This window comes from Mesocricetus auratus, unplaced genomic scaffold, assembly GCF_017639785.1.
Source record: "Mesocricetus auratus isolate SY011 unplaced genomic scaffold, BCM_Maur_2.0 Super-Scaffold_100011, whole genome shotgun sequence".
Taxonomy (NCBI): Eukaryota; Metazoa; Chordata; class Mammalia; order Rodentia; family Cricetidae; genus Mesocricetus; species Mesocricetus auratus.
The window spans coordinates 33,569,800-33,591,660 of NW_024429195.1; positions in this window are offsets into that span (position 1 = coordinate 33,569,800).

A 21,861-nucleotide genomic window follows, 5' to 3' on the forward strand; every position below is an offset into this window, starting at 1 on the left:
TAACATATGCCAATGACATGACAGAGATTTGGGGCTGGCTGACGAAAAGACCAAGAGTTATGCTGTGGTTTCCAAGCGTCCACCCAGAAGCTGGTCCTCAGTGCAATGGGGACTGAATTCTTGACGTTATCAAGGGAGAAGGTTCATCTAATGACTACATCAAGTTCCTTTTCACAGGACAAATTCAGCCCTCTTTGCCTCTCTTCGCCCTTCCTGGACAGAATAATGCAACAAGGACACCCTACCTGAACCCTCTTGGAAGTCTGGACTTTGGGAACTGAACTGTGAGGAACAAGTTTTTGTTCATTGTAAACTACCCCTGCTATGATATGTCATGGCACAGACTCCTGTTCAGAGGGCTGGATTTTCAGCCTAGTCCTCAGCCTTGAGTTGGTCACCAATGTCCAAGGAAGAAACCAATCCTGTGGAAGATTATGGTGCCTCCAAGAAAACCTGATGGTTCAGAGGGCTTCTGAGGAGCTGAGCACCCGAGGGTATCTAGGACATCATAAGCAATGAGCCCTGACCTCCTGTCCGGGTCCTCCCAGCGCGTGGGGGTGGGGGGAGGCCTGGTCCAGCCAGTCTCTTCCCAGGGCTGAGGGCTGAGCTGCAGGATGGTGAGTGTTGATGACTCAGACCCTCCCCCCATTAGTTACTGGGGAGAAAAAATACACACTGAGTCGGGAGTCTGTTGAAGCAGGATCTCAATTTATTCCAACAGGCAGGAACTTATATAGGGCTGAGGTAGGGAATGGGAAACATAGGATGGGGTTAGGTGATGTGAGGAGTTAAGGACTAATAGTATTCCACCAAGCAGGCAGGTAGCTAGGCAGGGGGCAATCTTGCATCAGGTCTGGCTGAGTCACCCCCACATGGAGGTTACAGGTCAGAGACAGGTCGCCAAACTCTAGCTAGGCTCAGGAGCTTACACTGGGCCTCGAATCCGAGCCTTCCTTAGGCCCAACACTCCTGTTTTCCCATACTCCCCAGCTCCCAAGAGAGGCCTAGCCCCGTGCACCACTCCCAGCTGGCTATTTATCTGTATTTCTTGTGATAGCCATTCTTTTTATTTATTTTTCTATATATTTATTGATTTAAAACAGGGTTTCATATATCCCAGGCTGACTTTAAACTTGTACGTAGCCAAAAAGAACTTGGAACTCTGTATCCTCCTGACTCTACTTCTGGAGTGTCAAGACTATAAATCCCACTTCTCCTGGTTTTTCGCTATGCTGGGATGAAACACAAAGCTGTGTGTGCACCTATAATGTCCCTTCTGATAAATGAGGAAGCACACGTGTTAGCCTGAGTTTTGAATGGTAACACAAAACTGATCCTAGCAAACAATTGGGAACAGCCAGTTTATATCCAGTCTATCAGAAGCCTGGTCCACAACCTGGAGTTCGCTATTGGTGTCTGAAATGGGATCAGACTTGTGAAACTGAGCCCTAATCCTGTGGAACTGAGCCCTAATCCCACACAGATCCTCTCAAGATTGCAATGAACTGTAAGGAACCCAGTGGGTGTGTGCAGAACTGACCATCACTTACTAGCAAGGACCACACTTGATGCCCAAAGAGGAGTGATCTGTGTTCAGTACCATAGTACCTGTGTGTAAGAGTACGAAAAAATATTTGGTTTTTTTTCTCCCTTTCCTTTCCTTTCCTTTCCTTTCCTTTCCTTTCCTTTCCTTTCCTTTCCTTTCCTTTCCTGTATTCATTTATTTTGAAGCAGGGTCTCACTGTTTATCCTGACTGTCCTGGACCTCACTATGTAAACCAGACTACCCTTGAACTCAGAGATCCTCCTGCCTCTATCTCTGGAGAGCTGATATCAAAGCCTTGCACCATCAAGCCTACCTTGGTTTTTCTTCTTTTAAATGTGAGATCAAATGTTTTAAGACAATTTAGGCACTAGGTATAGAAGAAAAAGAGAAAGCTAGATATTTACTATCCTATTTTGAAGATCCCTCTGGGTATGGAACCCAGGGCCTTACATACACTAGATAAACGCTCAACTACGGAGCTATACCCCAGCCCTTATTACTGTATTTATGGCTTTGCTGTATTTTTAGCAAATACTTTGTTGTTGTTGAGTGTCCTTAAATCCTTGTGTCATAGCTGAAGGTTACCTTGAATTTCTGTTCTTCCGACTTCTGCTTCCTAAATGCTGGGATTACAGGTGTGTGTCATCATATCCTGCTTATGTGGTGCTAGGGATGGAACCCAGGGCCTTGTATATGCTAGGCAAGCAATCTACCCACTGAGCTAGGCCCTCAGCTAACTATAAAATGGCAACCTGACTGACTTAAAACACAGACACTTTTTATAGTTTATTGTTGTTCAAGTCAGGGTTTCTCTGTGTAGCTCTGGCTGTCCTGGAACTCGCTCTGTAGACCTGGCTGGCCTTGAACTCACAGAGGTCTGCCTGCTTCTGCCTCCCGAGTGCTGGGATTAAAGGTGTGAATCACCATGCTGGGCAAACATGAAAGCTGTAAAGAGGCATGTCACATACACATCCTAAACATTGATCCCATGAAGAAATTCTTTGGAGCCTTATTTTTATCATCTGGAAAACGGAACCTGGATAAGAAATTGTGAGTTGGCAAGGAGCATCAAAATTTGAAAAGAGAAAGCCGTTAAAAAAGAAAACAATTCCTCTTCACAGGGCCTGACTCATTTGAAATGAGAGGAAAAGCTGAGAGAATGGTTTAAAAGGAAATGTTTGACTAACGCTTGCCTGCTGTACCCATAGCTACCTGCCCACAAGACTGTGGCTCCCTGGTGACAGCTGCACTAATTATAGAAAAGCAAGTGGAAGATGAATTATGTAAATTCACATTGACTGAAGATCCTACTGGAACATTCAGGAGTCTTGGTTATCACAATAAAATGAGGATTTTCTTACCCTGAAAAGCAGTTAGAAGACAAAGTATAATTTGCTATAGTCTTAGAATGAGATATGGATCAGTCAAAATAACATTGCCATTACTGTAAGTTATTTGGAGGCAACAGTCATTTTGTGAAATTGCCAGGAAACATTTAACGGCTTTTTGGTTTAAATTTAATATATTTGTATTTTTAAAAAGGAAATATTATTCACTTTTTCTATAAATCCTCATTGGTAATTAAAATAAAAATCTGCATGTCCTCTGCTTCATTACAATCAGTTTTCTCATTTTTTGAAGTGTCAACATGGTTTAAAAATTTTGTTAAAATAATGAAAAGAATAAAAGAATAAAAAGCCTTCTTAAAAGTTAGAAAGCCAGGATTAATGTGTACATTTGTAAAGGTAGCTGTGAACTTAGAAACCTTAATAAGGATGTATAACACAGTGCTTTTGCACTTTGGAAAATTTAATAAATTTTTTTGCTAGCAGAAGCAAATGAAACTGGTACTTAAAATGTTTCTTGGGAGAGCATTATTCAACATCTAGTTGAACATGCTATAATTTAAAATGGATCTTTTTTTCCTTCTCAGACACGTTGGGAATGTAGCTACACCGTACTCACATACAGAAACAAACCCCAGCAGGGAGATTGGCTAGATATTCTTTGCTATGTCTCAGGAAGGGTAAGGACCAGCCACAGACACAGCACCCTTCCCAGGGGATGCTCCTGTCTCACTCCCTGCCTTACCTGGCTGAGAAAACCACGTTAACTCTGTTCTCCATCCTCAAGGATGTGTGTGTCAGCAGTGGAGTATGGGGAACGCTGAGCCTTCCTCCAGATCCGAATCCCTCAGGATTTGTGTTGTATCCGTGCAGATGAAGGACAGTGTGAGGATTCCCACTTGTTCACATTTAGCCCTGACACAGCTCTGTGACCGGAGTGGTGTCTTATAAACGTGAATTAATTAAGAGGAACAACACTGCTTCAAGGTACACAGCCAAAATGAAAATCTACAAGCAAGACAGACAGGGTGCGTAGGTGGTACGCTGTTACAGCAGCATGACCTAGGGCAGCAGGACTCCTGTCTTTTTTCTTGTTGTAAGGACAAAGTCAGGAAGTTATACTTTAGGCCAAGGTGTGTATCTGTGTGGGGTGTGGGGTGGGGTGTTGCCTTCGTGGAGAAGCCTGGGAGGACTGGGAGGAATCCAGGCTTCACATTTGCAAGGGGGAAATGTTCTACTGACTCACATTAGAGGCTTCAAGGATACAACCCTTTCAGGAGTGCAAAATCAATGCAGGGTTTAGTTAATTGACTACAGATTGACTTAGTGCAGAGAAGCCTGAATAGGAAAGTCATGCTGGGAAACCAGACAGGGCACAGGTGAGCGAGCAATGTGAGAAGGCAAAGAACTGGACTGCAGGGCTAACCTTCTTTTTTTGTCCTAGGAGGCCAGGAGACAGAGGAGGACACGGTGAGCTTCCTTGTATCTGACCGCACAGACTTTTCCGGCCCGTTCTCTAAAGGCGCACCTAACAGGCACAGCACAGCGGCCATGAACGGAGTCCAGCAGCTTCCAGAAGAGGGAATAGAACATAGCAGACTGCACTAAAGGAAATGGCTAGCCAGTAGGAACATGTTTAAGATACAGTGTTCTTATTCACATTTCAAGTTCATCGATTTGGGGGGATTTCTGTTTGTAAAGAAATAACGAGCTGGTCATGTGTGTCTGATGTTAGTTTTCATGGGAGATCAAAGCATAGTTGCTAAAGGGAAACGAAATAGGAAGGGGGTAGGGGGAGAGTTTCAACAGGAAAGCCGCTTCCATTCAAGCTGAAGAACCAAGTTCAATCCCCAGGGCATTGTCACCTACATCTGTAAACCCAGCACTGGGGAGACAGACAGAGATCCCTGGGGCTAGCTAGTCAGTCAATTTGGCCTCATAGGTAAGCTCCAGGAAAAGAGAGATCCTATCTCTAAGCCCATGATGGACATTCCCTTGGGGACGACATATGAGGCTGCCCTCCAGTCTCAATATGCTTCACACACCTGTGAAGGAACACGAAGACACACACGCATGAGACCAAAAGTAAACGCACTAAATTTAAATACATACTTCTAGGTGTACTCATCCGGTGATTTAAATTTTAAAAATTACGGCTGGAGTTGTAGCTCACTGGGTAAAGGGCTTGCTCAGGATGCACAACCCCACGCACGTGTGTTTCTGGAAGGTTAAAGTCACAGAAGGAGATCATGTTGAGGGAAGTCCTGTGCATTTATCAATAAAGCACTGTCTGGCCAATAGGAATCTAGATAGGTGGGACTAGGAGTCCAGAAGGACTCTGGGAAGGAGAAACACAGAGAGTCAAGATGTAACGCCATGGGGTAGGAAGCCCGGAAACTTCTCCGGTAAGAGACATACTTAGATTAACAATTATGGGGTAATTACTTAAGTCAGAGCTAGCCAGTAAGAAACAAGCAAGGCCAACAGCTTCATAATTAATATAGCCTCCTGTGTGTTTATTTGGGACTGATGCAGCTCTGGAACCAGGCTGGCGGGAAGGCTTCTCTCAAGGAAAAGGCTTTTCTTTACAAGTTCACATTGATAACTGATAGGTATTGCCTTAGAATATCTCCAAATGTTACTTTTAGAAGTCTAAAAATACCATCCCAAATATATAATTTGTGTTTGGAAGTATATTTTACATACATCAGAAAACCTGTAAACAAAAATAAGAAAGAATGAGAGAAAATAGATGACTAGGCCTTATCTCTCCCTACCTGCCCCAGGATCATCATGTACACCCATAGGCTGTGCACAGACCACCCCAGGGTCTTCATGCACATCCCTGAGATGTGCACAGACCACCCCAGAATCTTCGTGTACAACCCTGAGCTATACACAGACCACCCCAGAGTCTTCATGCACACCCCTGAACTGTACACAGACCACCCCAGAGTCTTCATGCACACCCCTGAACTGTACACAGACCACCCCAGAATCTTCGTGTACAACCCTGAGCTGTACACAGACCACCCCAGAGTCTTCATGCACACCCCTGAGCTGTACACAGACCACCCCAGGACTTTCATGTGTACCCCTGGGCTGTGCACAGACCACTCTGGAGATTGCCACCTTAGAAATGACTTGCAATAAGGTCAAGGCCAGACTGGTCACACTCTGTTGGGGAGAAGAATTTGGTGATTGTAATTGGAGAGGAGCAGTTATAACAGAAACTGTACCAGTCTGATGAGGTGGCTCAGCCGGTTAAGGTGCTTGCTGCCAAGCTTGGCAAGCCGACGTCTATCTCCAGTACCACATGGTGAAGGGAGAGAACCGACTCCTGCAACTTGTCCTCTGACTACCATTTGTGTGCATGGCGTGTCCCCCCAATAAATAAATAAATGATAAAAATAAAAGTCACCGTAACAGCATATTGGTCAGCAAGTGCGACTGAAGCCAAGCATTACAGACGCTAACACGGTAAGAAGGACATGCTGGCACCCCTGGTTCCCTCTCCAGCCTTTTGCTGTTGCTGGGAGCAAGCAGTGCCCAGGCAAGCTGCTCTACCGAGGGGGCTCTTCGTAAACACAGCGCTGCAGAGAATTGGGAAGTTGCCATTTGGAACAAGGACGCCTTCTTTCCCCATTTCTTTGTAGTGAAGAGATGTGAGCTCTGGGTCTCGGAAATTTCAGCGAGAAGTTTGTTGTGAGTTTGGAGGAGGTACTGAGAAAATCATGACTGGAGTCCAAGGAGGAAAGCAAGTATGTATCTGAGAAAAGGAGGGAGTCCATATGGGATCCCAGGGTGACAAGGCTGCCTCCCTCTTTTCCTTCCACCTGTCCTCATCTCCCAAGCCTCTTTCCAGCTCCCCTGCCTTCTGTGGACAGCGTTTCTTTATGAGACCCTGACACACCGGCCCAGAGCTCAGGATCCATTTGCCTCACGCTCCGGAGCAGCCAGGTCACTGGCATGGACGAAACCCAGCAAAGCATAGCAAAGCTCTCTGATGAGAGGTACTAGGGGGCGCTAGGCTTTGATGGTTAGTATTGATGATCAACTTGACAGGACACAAAGCTCTGCACTGGCGTGTTTCCAGGGAAGTTTAGCTGAGAGGAAAGGCTACCATGAACGCGGAGCATTATCCCATGGGCTGGGGCCCTACAATGGGGTCTGTGAGGTAGTTCATCAGATGAAGGCAGAAAGCTGATAATCTGAGTTTGAGTCCCGGAACCCACATGATAGAAAGGCAGACCTTACTCCCACTAAGTTGTTGTCCCTACATGTGCTCATACTCTCTCTCTCTCTTTCTAAAAATACAAACAAAAGCACAAAAGAAAGCCCAAAACAAAACAACAAAACCCCACATCCACAACAACAAAAACCCAAATTAAAAACTGCTTTGGTCACTCTTGGAGACCAAAAACCCTCAAACAAAAAGAAAATAGCCAAGCAGTCCCCTTCCCTGGAACAAGAACAATTATAGTTTACAGCAACCAATAAATGATGAGGAAGCACACTCTAAAAATTAACTCTAGCTAAGCAGTGAAGAAGGAGCAAAGGATGTTGCCTCCTGGGGAAATACTGGACCCAGGTTATGCTCATCATTGACTATTAAATCTTCTGTTGAAAATTGATGGGCGATTTTTGTTGTTGCTTGTGCTTGGTTTTTGAGACAGGGTTTCTCTGTGTAGCTCTGGCTGCCCTGGAACTCACTCTGTAGACCAGGTTGGCCTCTGCCCCCTGAGTCCTGGGATTAAAGGTATGCAACACCACTGGCCGGTTCTAAAAAGCAGAGAATTTTATAGTGGACTCAGGCTGAGCATACCTGAGCACCCTGATGATCATTCTCAATAGTAGCCACTGCATGCCTTTTGTAACCCCCAGGGAGGCAAAAGCACTGACGCACATATATGACACCTGATAAAGTTTCCAACCTTTTCTGGAAATAGGGTCTTACATATGCCAGGCTGGCATCAAAACCACTATGGGGCTAAGCATGACTTTGCACCTCTGACCCTCCTGCCTCCAACTTCCTGTTGCTGGGATTAGCGTGTTCCACATGTCCAGTGTTTGCAGTGACGGAAATAGAACCCAGGGCTAACATATGTCAGGCAAGCACTTGGCCAGCTGAGCTGGACCCAGAAGGGTTGAGTCTCTAATTTTTTGCCATCACTATCCTGGAAAGTATGAGAGGGCCAGAACATGGTACCTGATACCATAAAGATGCAGCCTGCAGAACTATCCAGACTCAAAATGTAGGAACTTCTACAAGACAATAGCTCCTTCAGTAAATGAAATGTAAGGATAAGAAGGTCATTAGATAAAGAGCTTCAAGAAACATGAACAAGAAACAAACGCGTAAACCACACAAACAAGTGTATAAGCCTTCAGGAGACACCTAGAAAACTGAAGGCTAACTAGAACCGTGTTAACCCCTGAAAGTAGCATCGGCACTGTACACGTGTTTGTGGAGATCTTTTGCTGTCTGGATACAGTGCACAGAGAACCTCGTGTGGTCTAGCGCTCCCAAGTGACACCCCCAGGGAGGGCTCTCGTCACAAAAGCTGTCATGGGTGCCCAGGCCTCTCTGACCTGTCACAGCCTAGGTACGCAGAGCCAAGGAGACCCAGGGTAGCTGGCTATTGTGGCTGGTACTGATTGCTGGGTATGAAAATATCTGCCTGGACCAGACACAGGGATTGACTGGCGGGGCCGAATCAAAGCTCGAGCTCTGTATGAAAGCTTTCAGGTTTAATGGAGGAAGAAGGAAGTGGGAGGAGGGGTGGGGGACAGGGTGAGGGGGTGGAAACAAAAAGGAAAAGGAGGAGGAGGAAAGAGAAAGAGACAGAGACAGGCTAGAGACAACACAGCCCAAGGCTGTCTTCTGGAGACAACACAGCCCAAGGCTGTCTTCTGGCCAAATTCATGATCCGGCTTACACATAAAGTTATACTTGAATTAAATCCCTATTTTTCTTGGCAGTACAGATGTTGAGTACATTCATCTCTTCGATAGTCATTACAAAACTCTAGTGCCTAGTCAAAGTGGAATAAAAAATTAGCACACTTATCACAGTGACAAAGTAAGGCCAGGCAGGAAGCGCTCTACCAGGAAAAAAGCTGTCCCTTGGGGAGCCTGACTGTGTTGGTTTAATGATAAGGATCTGTACACTAAGGTTGTCTGCCAGCACAGGAAATTTCTCTTGGTGGAGAGCAGGCTTCCCAGTCAGGACTGATGGCCTCCGGCCACATCAATTGGCTCCAAAGGGCATCTCTTCGACACAGGCAAAGGGCAGCGTATCTAGATTTCTGGGTCACAGAAGGCCTTCCTGGCTTCTGAATGGGAGCAAAGGGCAAGGACTCAAACGGAAGAGAGAGGCCAGATCCCTGCTTCTTCACACCTAAGAGTGGCTGGTTTTCATCTCATTGAAGACAATTTGGGGCCTGTAAGATGGCTTGGCAGGTAAAAGTGCCTGCTGGAAAGACTGACGACCCAAGTTTGATCCCTCAAGTCTACACAGTGGGAAGAGAGGACTTCTCCAGCAAGCTGTCTTCCACCTGTCACATGTGAGTTAAAAAAAAAAAAAAAGCAAACCCAGAAAGGCAACCCTGAGAGTACTCCAAAAATCCTAGACAAATAGCATAGCGTAGGGGTTGAAACTACTGCAAACAAATTCGGACGTTAGGATTTTTGCAGGTTTACCTGATTGTAACTGTTGTTTATGTGTTGGATTTGCAGAGAGGCCGACTGTATCAAATTTGGTATAATCAAGACCAAATATCTTATCGAGTGTACCAGAACAAGCTCCATGGTTCTGGAGAATTTGCTCTGGAAGATTTTTGTAGCAGAGCAGCCTGAAGAACTACACAAAACAACTTAAAATACGTACATACATTCTCCTTTCACACACGGCCTTGAGGCTGTGTGGTCGGTCTGAGGCTTAGCAGAGCTGAGAACTGACGCTAGCCCTGCAAGGCAACCTGACGGTTTCAACTGGAGGGATTCTTTTTTCTGTCCAATTCCTTCTTTCACAGTAAATGGATGTGTCCAGTGTATTCCCACCAGAGAAACTCCTTTAAGAAAAAAAGTTTCCTCGCCATGCTGGAGGTCAAAACCAGGGCTTTGTGCAAGTTAGCTGAATGCTCCGCTGCTGAATGGCACCCTCGGCTCCACACTCAAGCGTGTCACAACAGACCCTGTTAAACCAGTAGGTTAGGCGAGAGGTCACCCAGAGTCTAGGGATCTCTGACACAGCAAGGGTCTGATGTAGCAAGTTACATTGGGATCCAATCAGTCTCTTTGATGGCGTAAATGTAGCTACACAGACACAATTCAGGCCCGGTGCCACATAAAATGAAGAAAAGGAGGTTGCACTAGGCCACCAAGATCCTGCAGACTTTCCGGTTCCAGTTACAAGCCTCTTTATGATCCCCCACCCTGAAGTGACTTTGACCAGATTGTGTCATCACATTATATGGAGAGCATGAATGGAAATAGTGATATAATGTTTTGTTTGTTTGTCTCTGAAACCCTTGTGCTACAAGTCTTCCTTTGACTGTCTGGAGAGATCCCCACCTTCCACTCCCAAAGCCATCTTAGTGTTTACAAGGTGGACATTGTCCTTCCATTTACATGCAAGAGAGACCAACAAATAACACACTAGCCAGCCTTTCCAGCCTATCCTCTGCCCTGGACTTCTCTCCTCCACCCACTTTCCCTCTTTACCCGTGGTGGATGAAATGAGCAATGGAAACCTTTAACTGGAGATGGCCTATGAAGGGAACTTTGTAGAAAAATGCTTAATCTCGATCCTATGGGAACCTGTAGGACAGAAACAAATGAACTGAAAACCCAAAGAAAACATTCCCACAAGTTCCAATGAAGGAATACTGAGGACTCTCAACCAACTAATTATACACAGCTTTTCCTTAGAAAGCCCCTCCCCAGACTGAGAACACTCTGTTTTATGTATGAACCTCTTGGATGATCTGGGAAAAGACTCCAGTCAGGAAACTAATACGCCTGGAGGAGTGACTGGCTTTCTTCAAGACATCCTTGATGAATCAAACAGCGCTCCCCACAGATGTGCGTGCTAAGATTTCACAAGCAAGGGCTGGGGAGATGGTTCAGTGGGTAAAGTTCTTGTCACAAAAGTGCGAGGCCCCAAAATTAGATCCCCGGAACACATGTAAAAAATCTAGGCACCAACACCGGGGAAATAGAAACAGGAGGATTCCTGGGACTTGCTGGCCAGTCAATCAAACTGACCAGTGAGCTCAAGGTTCAGTGAGAAACTGCTTCAAAAGTAAGGTGGAGGAGCCTGGTGTGGTGGTGCCCGCCTTTAATCCCAGAACTCAGAGGCAGAGGCAGGCAGGACTTTGTGAGTTCGAGGCCAGCCTGATTTACAAAGCTAGTTCCAGGACAGCCAGTGCTGCGCACAGAAGGCCTGTCTTGGAAAATAAAGGGGGGGGGGGTAGGAAGGTGGAGCCTGCATGGTAGTACACACCTTTAATCCCAACACTCAGAAGTGTAATGTTGCAGCTCTGACGGGAAAGGCTTCCCCAAAGGAAGTGCTACAGCTCTGAGGAGAGAGGTTTCCCCTAGGTAAGTGTTGTAGTCTGAGGGGAAAGGTATTCTGGCAGTGGGGAGTCAAGGAATACCAGAAAGTCACACTGCATACCAAACCTCACACAAGAGATTTATTGGGAGAGACACAGCCACAGGGGACTGAGCAGGCTTCTGCTGGGATTCTTGTGGGGGAGGAGTTTTCCAGGGTGAAGATTTCCAGGGTGGGAATTGATGAGGTTTCAAGCCAAATTTGGGGACTGGTGGGATTTTGTGCTTAGGGATTGGTGGGTTTTGGTAGATTTTCAAACCTGGAAGTGGGATTGGACTTTTTACCCTGCAAGGAGGCTAACCTGGTCTACAGAGAGAATTCTACCAACACACACACACACACACACACACACACACACACACACACACACACACACCAGTCCTGAAGTGCAGAAGTCTGACATAGCTGACCAATGGCAGTGGCATTTATCTGGTAGTTGGTATTTTCTGGAAGCAAAAAGGCAAACTTGGAGAGGGGACAGCAGAGGAGCTTCAAGTTAAGGAAGAGGTCTCAAGGGACACTGAGCAGGTGTGTCACTGCTGGTGAGGTCTGGCCTGTTGGGACTGGATACTTCTTTTCTATTTACTTTGGCTGTGTGCGATATCTACGGTGTATATTTCATGGATGGCCCTGGGAGTGTGCCTCAGCCCAGGCAACTGTTTGCAGCTAAGTAAATGTTAACATCTATTAGCAAGTTTTCCATGTTCTTAAAATTATGGCAGTATAGCCAGGCGGTGGTGGCGCATGCCTTTAATCCCAGCACTCGGGAGGCAGAGGCAGGCGGATCTCTGTGAGTTCGAGGCTGGGCTAGACCGACAGCCTCCAAAACAATAGAGAGAAAACCTGTCTCATAAAACCAAAAAAAAATTATGGCAGTATAGTGTTTATTCTATCTATTTTTGAACATGTTAGATATTTAAATATTGAATACTGAATGCCTGTCCCTTGTCCCTCCAAGAGAGGGGGACCAAAGCATGTGAGGTAAACATTATACAGAGCTTTATTTGACAGACTGATTTATTTCAAAATCAACAAAGTGGCTGAGGGAAATTTGGGGTATTAATTTCACGTTTTTATTAACTTTTAAAGGGCCCATGTGGCTTTTAAAAATCTATATTACCTATGTTAGGAAGTCTATTCCTTAGAAACTGAGCTTCTGATCTGAGTACAGAACCAATGTTCACTTCCTACAGAGGCCAATCTGAGTGAGTGTGAAAATTCAGGACGGTTAACTTCCCATACTGTCCATCAAAAGCATATGCTGAGCACCCATCATTGCTAATAAGAGATGGAGAGGTTGATGGTCAAAACCACAATAGTGTAAATACCTTCCTCAGTAAATTTTACACATGTACTAGGCACATGCACAGGTATCTGTTTTACTGCCTGACTATTTTACTTGTATATTAGTAAATATACGTTATTTATTAAGGGCATATTTCAGGCTAGGGAGATGGCTCAGTGTGTAAAGTACTTCCTACACAAGTCTGAGGACTGAGATCAACTTCCATCACCCATGCAAAAAGTCAGGACTTGTAATCTCCCCACTGGAGAGTTGGAGACTGGTGGGTCCCTTGGGCTTCCTGGGCCCCAGCCCTGTCTAGTTGGGTAGCCAGGGTCCAGTGAGAGCTGGTGGGCAGCTCCTGAAAAATGATGTGGAAGTTGACCTCTGGCCTTTATGTGCATATGCTCCCACGTGTACCCACAAGAGTACAGACTCAGATGAGCACACACCCCCACAGACAAAGAAAGGAGAGAGAGAGATCAGTTCCAGCTGACTGTCTTTTTTGAGTAGATCATAAAGAGAAAATCTCATTGGCGGAACAACCAGTACCAACTGTTTAGCTGGGCTCTCTGGGACAGGTAAAGTCCAAGTTATTCAGCCTATGGTTCAGGACCCGTTCCCCGGCTCTTTCAATGCCATTCTTCACTCAGCAAGGGACTGTGGCCAGGGTGGTTTCTGTTAGGGGAGGAGTTTGGAGTATTGAGAGTGTTATGTTCTGAATGAGTGCATCTCTAATTTTCTCTCTGGGAAACAAAACCAGTGCTGCTGCTCCCCCACTAACTTTGTGCAACGACTGAGTTTTCAAAGGGCATGGGAGTATGCTAATTTTGATGACTATCGGCCAGATTTTTGCTGTTCTATTTTTCATATTAGTTGAATGATGTATGCATGTATTTGGTGCACACATACACAGATATAGAAGTCAGTGGAAGACGTCAGACGTCTTGTGCATGGTCACTCTCCACTTCACTCCTTGGAGAGAGGGCCCTTCAGTGACCCTGCAGGTGACCCTCCTGTCCCATGCCCCAGCTCTGGATTTACAGGGATCTGAGCGACCACATCTGAATTTGTAGGTGGTGCCGAGATCAGAATTTGTTTCTTACTATGTGCACAGAGAGTCACTCTTACCCCATGATATCTGTCCAGCCCTTATATTTTTCTGGATTTTTCTACCCACATTTCACTTACCAAACAACACCATGAATATGACATTCCTTTTTTTTTTTTTTTTCCATGTGAGAAAACACGTAAGAAATCAAAGTTTTACCTTTTCTTTTCTCCTTTATATACTGGAATCAAACCAGGGTGTCACATATGCTAAGGCAAATACACCACAGCCCCAAAGTGTCACTTTGGTGATCAACTTTACATATGTGGTTGAACCTCATAACCTTGTTCTGTTCTTTTCTTTTTTATATTTAGCTTGAACACTTGTTTTTTGGGTTTTGGTTTTGGTTTTCGAAACAGCATTTCTCTCTGTGTAGCCCTGGCTGTCCTGGAACTCGCTCTGTAGTCCAAGCTGGCCTTGCACTCAAGAGAACTGCCTGCCTCTGCTTCCCAAGTGCTGGAATTAAAGGCGTGTGCCACCACCATCTGGCTTGTTCTTTGTTTTTCTATGGACTTATTTGTGAAAGAGTTCACTGTTGTTTGGGGGAAATATTCCTATCTCTAGATGGTTTTCTGTTCCAAGGGCAGCTGGACTGCTGTGAGGAGTCCAGTGTGGCGGGGGAGAGTGAATATTCCAGATGCTCTTTTTACTTAGTTTTCCAGTGTGTGAACAAGTGTAACAGATTTCTGCCTCTACCCTCAGGGAAGTGTCTCTGATTCCGTTCTGCAAGTCCCAGTGTCCTGTCTGAGCGGGCACACGGCTCCTCCACTGCAGGCTGAGAACTCCCCCTGCCTTTCCCTTACCCTTCACTTGGTGCTGAGTCTCTCAAGCTTAGGAGACAGAAGAGCACCTGGAGCAAACAGAAAGTGCAGATTCCTGCATCCTGAACCCCCAGGGGGGGAGGAGTTCAAATCTGGAAGTTCTGGCATCCTGGGAATTCATATTTTTAATGTGTTCCTTGGAGGATTCTAGGGAAAATCTCATCTTGAAGGACGTTGCGTTGGAAACTCAGTAGGTGTTTTCGTTGGGGTGGAGTGGGGTGGGGTGGGAGGACACCCAGATGAAACGCTCTCTATTTAAAAACATCGGGTTTTAGCTGGGCGTGGTTGTGCACACCTGTTCTCTCTGCTACTCAGGAAACTGAGGTCTGGAAAACGAGCTTGGGAGTTTGTGGACAGCCTGGGCAACAAGTGAGTCTCAAAATATTTAAAGCGAGCCAGGGAGTTTGTTCAGTCAGTAAAGTATTTGCCTTACAAGCATGAGGGCTTGAGTTCTATCTACAGACTCCAGTTGGTTTTTGTTTTTGTCTTTGTTGGTTTTTTGGTTTGTTTGTTTTTGTTTTTGTTTTGTTTTTCCTAAAGGAGGTTGTACTGGCATGGGCTGGAAGTCCTAGCCCTGGAGGGAGAGGCAAAGGTGCTCTTGGGGCTCACTGACTGCTTGGCAAGTTCAAAGCCAGTGAGAAACCTGTCTCTGAAGTTCAAGGTGGACTGCTCCTGAGTTTGTAGTCTAGCTCACACACGCGCGCGCACACACACACACACACACACACACTTGAGCCATGGGCCATCCACTCTATCAGCAAGTCTGGTCTCAGCAAACACCTTCCTTACAAAAGCTGGGGAACCTCCTTCCCCAACACTTCCAGAGAAGAATGCTGTTGCTGAGCCAGGAAGGTTCCTTTCTCTTTCTCCCCACCCCCCTTCTCCTCCTCCTCCTTTTACTCCTTCTACTTGTTAAAGCTATGTTATCCAAACTAGCCACAAATTTCTAGGCTCAGGGAACCTCTGCCCTTAGCTTCCCGATGCATTCTGTGCCATCCATTTTAGTTAACCCATGGATTTGATGGTCCCTCCCTGTTGTTATGTTCTTATTAGAACCTTCCAGAATACATCTAGAACCGAACCTCCAGTTTACCCTTCTGCTATATTAGGAAACACTGATTTGAGGCTATGTTCCCGAGACAGGTCAGTGAGTTGGTGGGGAGATCTTTGGCCATCTGCCAGGGACCTGACCAAGCCAGTATGATACTAGTTAATTAGAACCTGGCTTACTGCCTTGTAGGTTCAGACAAATGATTTTTGTCAGCAAACAAGACTGAATCTGGTCTGTGACGAGGTTGATATTAACTGAACTCATAGCACCGTGAACACACAAGCCTCACGTCACGGACTTGTTTACAGTTATCAAAGGAACTAGAACATTTGCATTAACGTAGAATCTCCCCCTGCACAAGTGGTTTGGGAAGTCCCATTACAATCAGAAGGCTGCTTTGTGGGCAAGAAGTTAGAATAAGGGAAGCTAAATACATCACTTGCTTTCTGAGGAGATTGGGCTGGCTTCACGGATTTCCAGGACTGAGGTAACATTCCTGACCTTGCAGACTGACTTATGCCTACCGAGTGGTACATTCATTTTGTGAATTTGTTAAAGCAATGAGTTAAATTTCACTCTGAGAAGAAAATGTTTTTCTTTCTTTAAAGCGATTTTGCAGGGCTCAGGACAGAGTGCCTGATATACAAGCATGAAGACTGGAATTTGAACCCTAGAACGAGCATTAAAAAGCTGGGCATGACAGTGCTTGCTTACTTGTAATCCTAATGCTGGGGACGGGGAGAGGCAATCACCAGGGACCCCGGCCAGCCAGGCTAGCCGACTCAGCAAGTTTCAGATCAGCGTGGGACCCTGTCTCAAAAAGCAAGGTGCACGGCCCCAGAGGAACCACACCCGAGGTTGATCTCTAGCTCACACCTGTGCACACAGGCATACCCACAAACAGAAAAGTGACCACCCACACCCACACCTTCTCTCTCCCTCCACCCCCCTTTTCTGTCTTTTCCTTCTCCCCTTTTCCTTTTCGTTGGTTTTACTAGTAATTCTTAGAAAGCCATCTCTATTACCTCGGTCCTGGTCAGTAATAACACAACACCGCAGGCTGGGTACATCGGAAAGAAAAGGGCACACACCTAATCCCAGCACACTCGAGCAGGAGTGCTGCAGCAGGCCTGAGGCCAGTCTGTTCCACATAGCAAATTCTCTGCCAGGGGAGGTGACGTACAGGGAAGGGTAATATGTCTATTTTGTCTCATGTTCAGTCAAGGACATCTGCTTGAAAAGACAGCCTTTTCTTTTTGGGGGGAGTTCGACACAGGGTTTCTCTGTAGCTTTGGAGGCTATCCTGGAACTCACTCTGTAGACCAGGCTGACCTCGAACTCACAGAGATTCACCTGCCTCTACCTCCCTAGGGCTGGGATTAAAGGCGTGCGCCACCACAGCCCTGCTTGAGAGGATAGCCTTCTTGATGGCAGGGTTGTCAGGCAGTGAGGAATACGACATGGGAAGAAACCAGAGGAATACATTTGTGTTCCCTGGTTTCTCTCTCTCTTCTTATGACGCCATCAGTTTTCAAACACAGGATTTCCCCATCCATCCCTAGTGATGAACGTAAACATAAACCCCTCCCAAAGGTCTTATAGACATTGCAGTGTTCTTAGAAACTCACAGTGATTTTAGAGGGCATATGTCCCATACCATCACATTATTCATTTCTTTAGGTTACCGCATGGAGTAAGAGTTAGGAACACAGTTGGTGGCACTGGGTCAGTTAGTGTACAGTTATCCCACTTTTCAAAGAAAACCAAAAGAAGATCAAACAAAAGACAACATCCCATTTCTTTTGCCTTTGGCATAGCATGTAAAATATTTCAGGATATTCATGTTTCTTTTATTTTTAATTTTTGTGTATATCTGTGTGTATGTGTGTACGTGCACATGCATGCAGGTGACTGTGGAGGCCAGAAGAGCTGCAGGTGGTTGTGAGCTACCAAATACAGGTAGTGAGAACTTAACTCAGCCCTCTACAAGAGCAGGAAGTGCTTTTAGCTTCAAGCTCTTCCCTCCAACCCTCATGCTTCTTAAGTGTAAACATCTCCAAACCTAAGTTCTCCAATAGAGCTCCCTGCACTAATGGTTGTGTCCTGTCCACTGTGCAGCAGTCACTCGCTCCTGTGTGGTGTCTCCTGTGCACTGTGCAGCAGAGTCACTTGCCCCTGTGTGTGTGATATGGAACACTTAAAGTGTGTGATGAAGAGAATGCCTTTCTTTTCTTTAATTCATTTGAATTTAAGTAGCTCTATTTGGGCGACACAGTTCTCTCGTTGTCAATGGGTTTCATCCATGGCATTGCCGGGGAGCAGCCACATGGTAGGCTCACTTGACTAACTGCACTGGAGACTCTGCATTTGCTCCCTAGTGCCGGTTGTGGGAAGGAATGAGCAGCAGTGTCAGTGTCAATTACCCCTGCCTTCCAGGTCTTTCTTGGATCTGGCCCCTTAGTTACTTAGGATTCTGCAGAATGCGCAACAGCAGAAAGTCACTTAGAGGTATCAGAAGCATCCAAGGCATGAAATCAGGTCTACCTCTGGAATGAATGATATATTTACACTTTATAAACACCCATTTTACCTGTTTCTCTCCTGAATCTGCCTCATTTGGTCATGTTTGGCAAACTGGCTTACTACTTTCCCACCTCACAACAGCAAACATGACCACCCAAAGCTCCTGAAGTTTTATATCCTCCACTCAACGTACCAGCCAGGTTGAGGCTGGGTTTCTCAGTGTTTATTCCAAACAGGGTGGCAAGGTAACAATTGGCCTAGGTGCACAGTCTTGCTCTTATTCCCTGTGACTCACGACTGATGACAAAGGTCACGTGCTGTAAAACATTAGTATGTTATACTTGTTTATGCCGTGGAACATTTGTTTTATGATGCAAAGATGTGTTCCATTATTTTATTTTATTTTGATTTTTCGAGACAGGGTTTCTCTGTGTAGCTTTAGAGACTGTCCTGGAACTTGCTCGGTAGACCAGACTGGTTTCGAACTCACAGAGATCCACCTGCCTCTGCCTCCCAAGTGCTGGGATTAAAGGCATGCACCACCACCGCCCAGCATGTTGCATTCTTTTATGTTGCCTCTGTTTAACTCTGTGAAGCTGTGATACTTCGCCTGTCTAAAACACCTGATTGGTCTAATAAAGAGCTGAACAGCCAATAGCAAGGCAGAAGAAAGGATAGGTGGGGCTGGCAGGCAGAGAGAATAAATATGAGGAGAAATCTGGGGAATAAAAGACTAAGGAGAGAGAAAAGAAGGGGCCAGCCACCCAGCCAGATATGGAATAAGAAGGAAAGAAAAGATATACAGATATACAGAAATTGACAAAGGTAAAAGCCCAGAGGTAAAAATAGATGGGATAATTGGCTTGAAGTAAACCAAGCAGAGACCAGGCATTCATAAGTAATAATAGACTCCATGTGTGATTATTTGGGAGCTGAGTGGCAGGCCCCAAAGAGACACAGAGTAAAGAGTAAAAGGACAACCAACGACAGTCAACTTTAGTTGTATGAAGCTCTGTTGTTGATGTCTATGTGGTTCAAGAGGGTGGGAAGGAACCAGATACGAAATGGGGCTTGGGTAGAGAACCCCATGGGAGGTGATCACAGTGTTCACTCTGTCACTAGGTGACCTTGTCCTTCATTGAGGTGTGTAGTGTGTCTGTGTCTCTAACCTCCTTTGATGGAGGCATCCTTATCTTGTATTCCATTACAGTAGGGCTCTGCTGCTAGGTGACTAATTAATCTGGTGGAGGCAACAGACTGCAGCAAAGAACTCAGCTCAGGAGCCTAGGGCACCAGTCTCCTCACTGAGTTAGTGAGGATAAAACGGCCTGCCTTGAGCAGGGTGGTGGCATGAACCTTTAATCCCAGTACTTGGGAGGCAGAGGGAAACAGAGGGAAGTAGATTTCTGTGATTTTGAGGCCAGCCTGGTCTATAGAGCAAGTCCTGGGACAGTCAAGGTTATTACACAGAAAAATCCTGTCTCAAAAAACAAAAAAAGGCCTACCTGGAAGTGGGGATTAGAGGATAGTAATACAAATCAGTATCAACAACACATATTTATTCCTAATAAACACATTTTCAGTTTAATCTGTATATCAATGAAACTGATATGGCTTCTGGGTCATATGTTAAAATGCAGTGAGACACAGACTCTTAGTGATCCTCAAATCACAGAACAGAGTTCCACATCCTTTCAAATATTAATGTATGATTAAGTGAATGTATGGTGTGTCTGGATGTGTGTGCTGCAGAATAAATGAAGAGGTCAGAGGACAGACTTGTAGAGCTGGCCCTCCTTTGATCTTTACACAGGTTCCAGGGATTGAACTCAGGTAATGGGCTTCCGTAGCAAGTGTCTAGCCTCTGAGGCATCTCACTAGCCCTGTATCATCTTTAATCCCAGCACTCGGGAGGCAGAGGCAGGCGGATCTCTGTGAGTTCGAGGCCAGTCTGGTCTACAAAGTGATTTCCAGGACAGCCTCCAAAGCTACAGAGAAACCCTGTCTCAAAACAACAACAACAACAACAACAACAAAATCAACAAATTTATCCTGCCTATAATTCAGATTTGAAAAACAAGGGTAAACCATTCTCATATTCAAGGGTAAGTATCTATCAAACTGCAGAGACCACAGAGACCCACAGAGACCCAAGGAGACTCATGGAAGACTCACAACAAAACATGGACCTGAACTTGGAGAGAGGAAGGCTTGTAGGAACCACAGGAGTCAAGGACATCATAAGAAAACGTGCAGAATCAACTAACCTGGGTTCACAGGGACTCACAGAGACTGAACCAACAATGAGGGAGCCTGCAGGGTGCTGACCCAGGCCCTCTGCATATATGTGACAGTTGTGTAGCTTGATCTATAAGTGTTAACAATTAATATTATTTTTTTAATTTGTGGTTTCTTAAACTTCAAGTTGTAATGTGTCAGTAGTGAATGGAGATGTACAGATGCAGAAACAACAAAAATAAACCAAAACCAAAACCAAACCCCACAAAGCATTTAACAAGTCAGGCATGATGGCTTACACTTGTAATTCCAGTTCTTGGGAGTCAGAGGCAGGAGGATTATTGCAAGTTCTAGGCCAACCTGGCCTACATAGCAAGTTATCTTCCAGCTGAGGCTCCACAGTGAGACAATGTCTTTTATTTTAATTAAAATTTTTTAAATTAAAAAATAATTTATTTACTTTTGTGTTATGTGCTTTAATGTTTTGCCTGCATGTCTATCTGTGTGAGGGTGTTGGGTCCTCAGGAACTGGAGTTATAGAGAGTTGTGAGCTACCATGTAGGTGCTGGGAATTGAATCCAGGTCCTCTGGAAGAGCAGCCAGTGCTCTTAACCTCAGAGCCATCTCTCCAGAGTTCATTTTAATTTTTAATGAAAATCACTTTGTTGTAAAAAAAAACTTTCAGATAAAACATCACACACTTAGATTAACTTAGCGCTTTAAACAAGCACTCACTGTAACTCAAGATCCATACATCCCAGCAGACAGTGAGAAAAAACACAAGCAATTGCATTGTTCATAATAAGGGTACATATCCCTGTGGGCTATTGCGGGGCTTTGAAAGAGAATGGCGCTTATAGGGAGTGAGTGCACCATTAGGGGGTGTGGCTTTGTTGGAGGAAGTGTGCCATTGTGGGAGTGGGCTTTGAGGTCCCCTCTGCTCAAGCTACACTCAGTGTGGCACACAGTTGCTTCTGCTGCCTATGGATTAAGATGTAGAACTCTCGGCTCCTTCTCCAGCACCATGTCTGCCTGCATGCTGCCAGGACAAGAATGGACTAAACCTCTGAATTGTAAGCTAGCCCTAATTAAATGTTTTTCTTTATAAGAGTTTTTGTGGTCATGGTGTCTCTTCACAGCAATAGAAAACCTACTAAGACAGCTATGAAACATGTACCCAACCCATGAGTTTCAATATTTGTCTTTTTGCCTAATATGAATTAGTCCTTATCACTCATTTGCATACTCACCAAGAAGAGAGGGAATGAAAATCAGAACCTGCCCTGGTGTTGGTCGAGTGCATATGGTTCTAATTCCTGTTTTGCC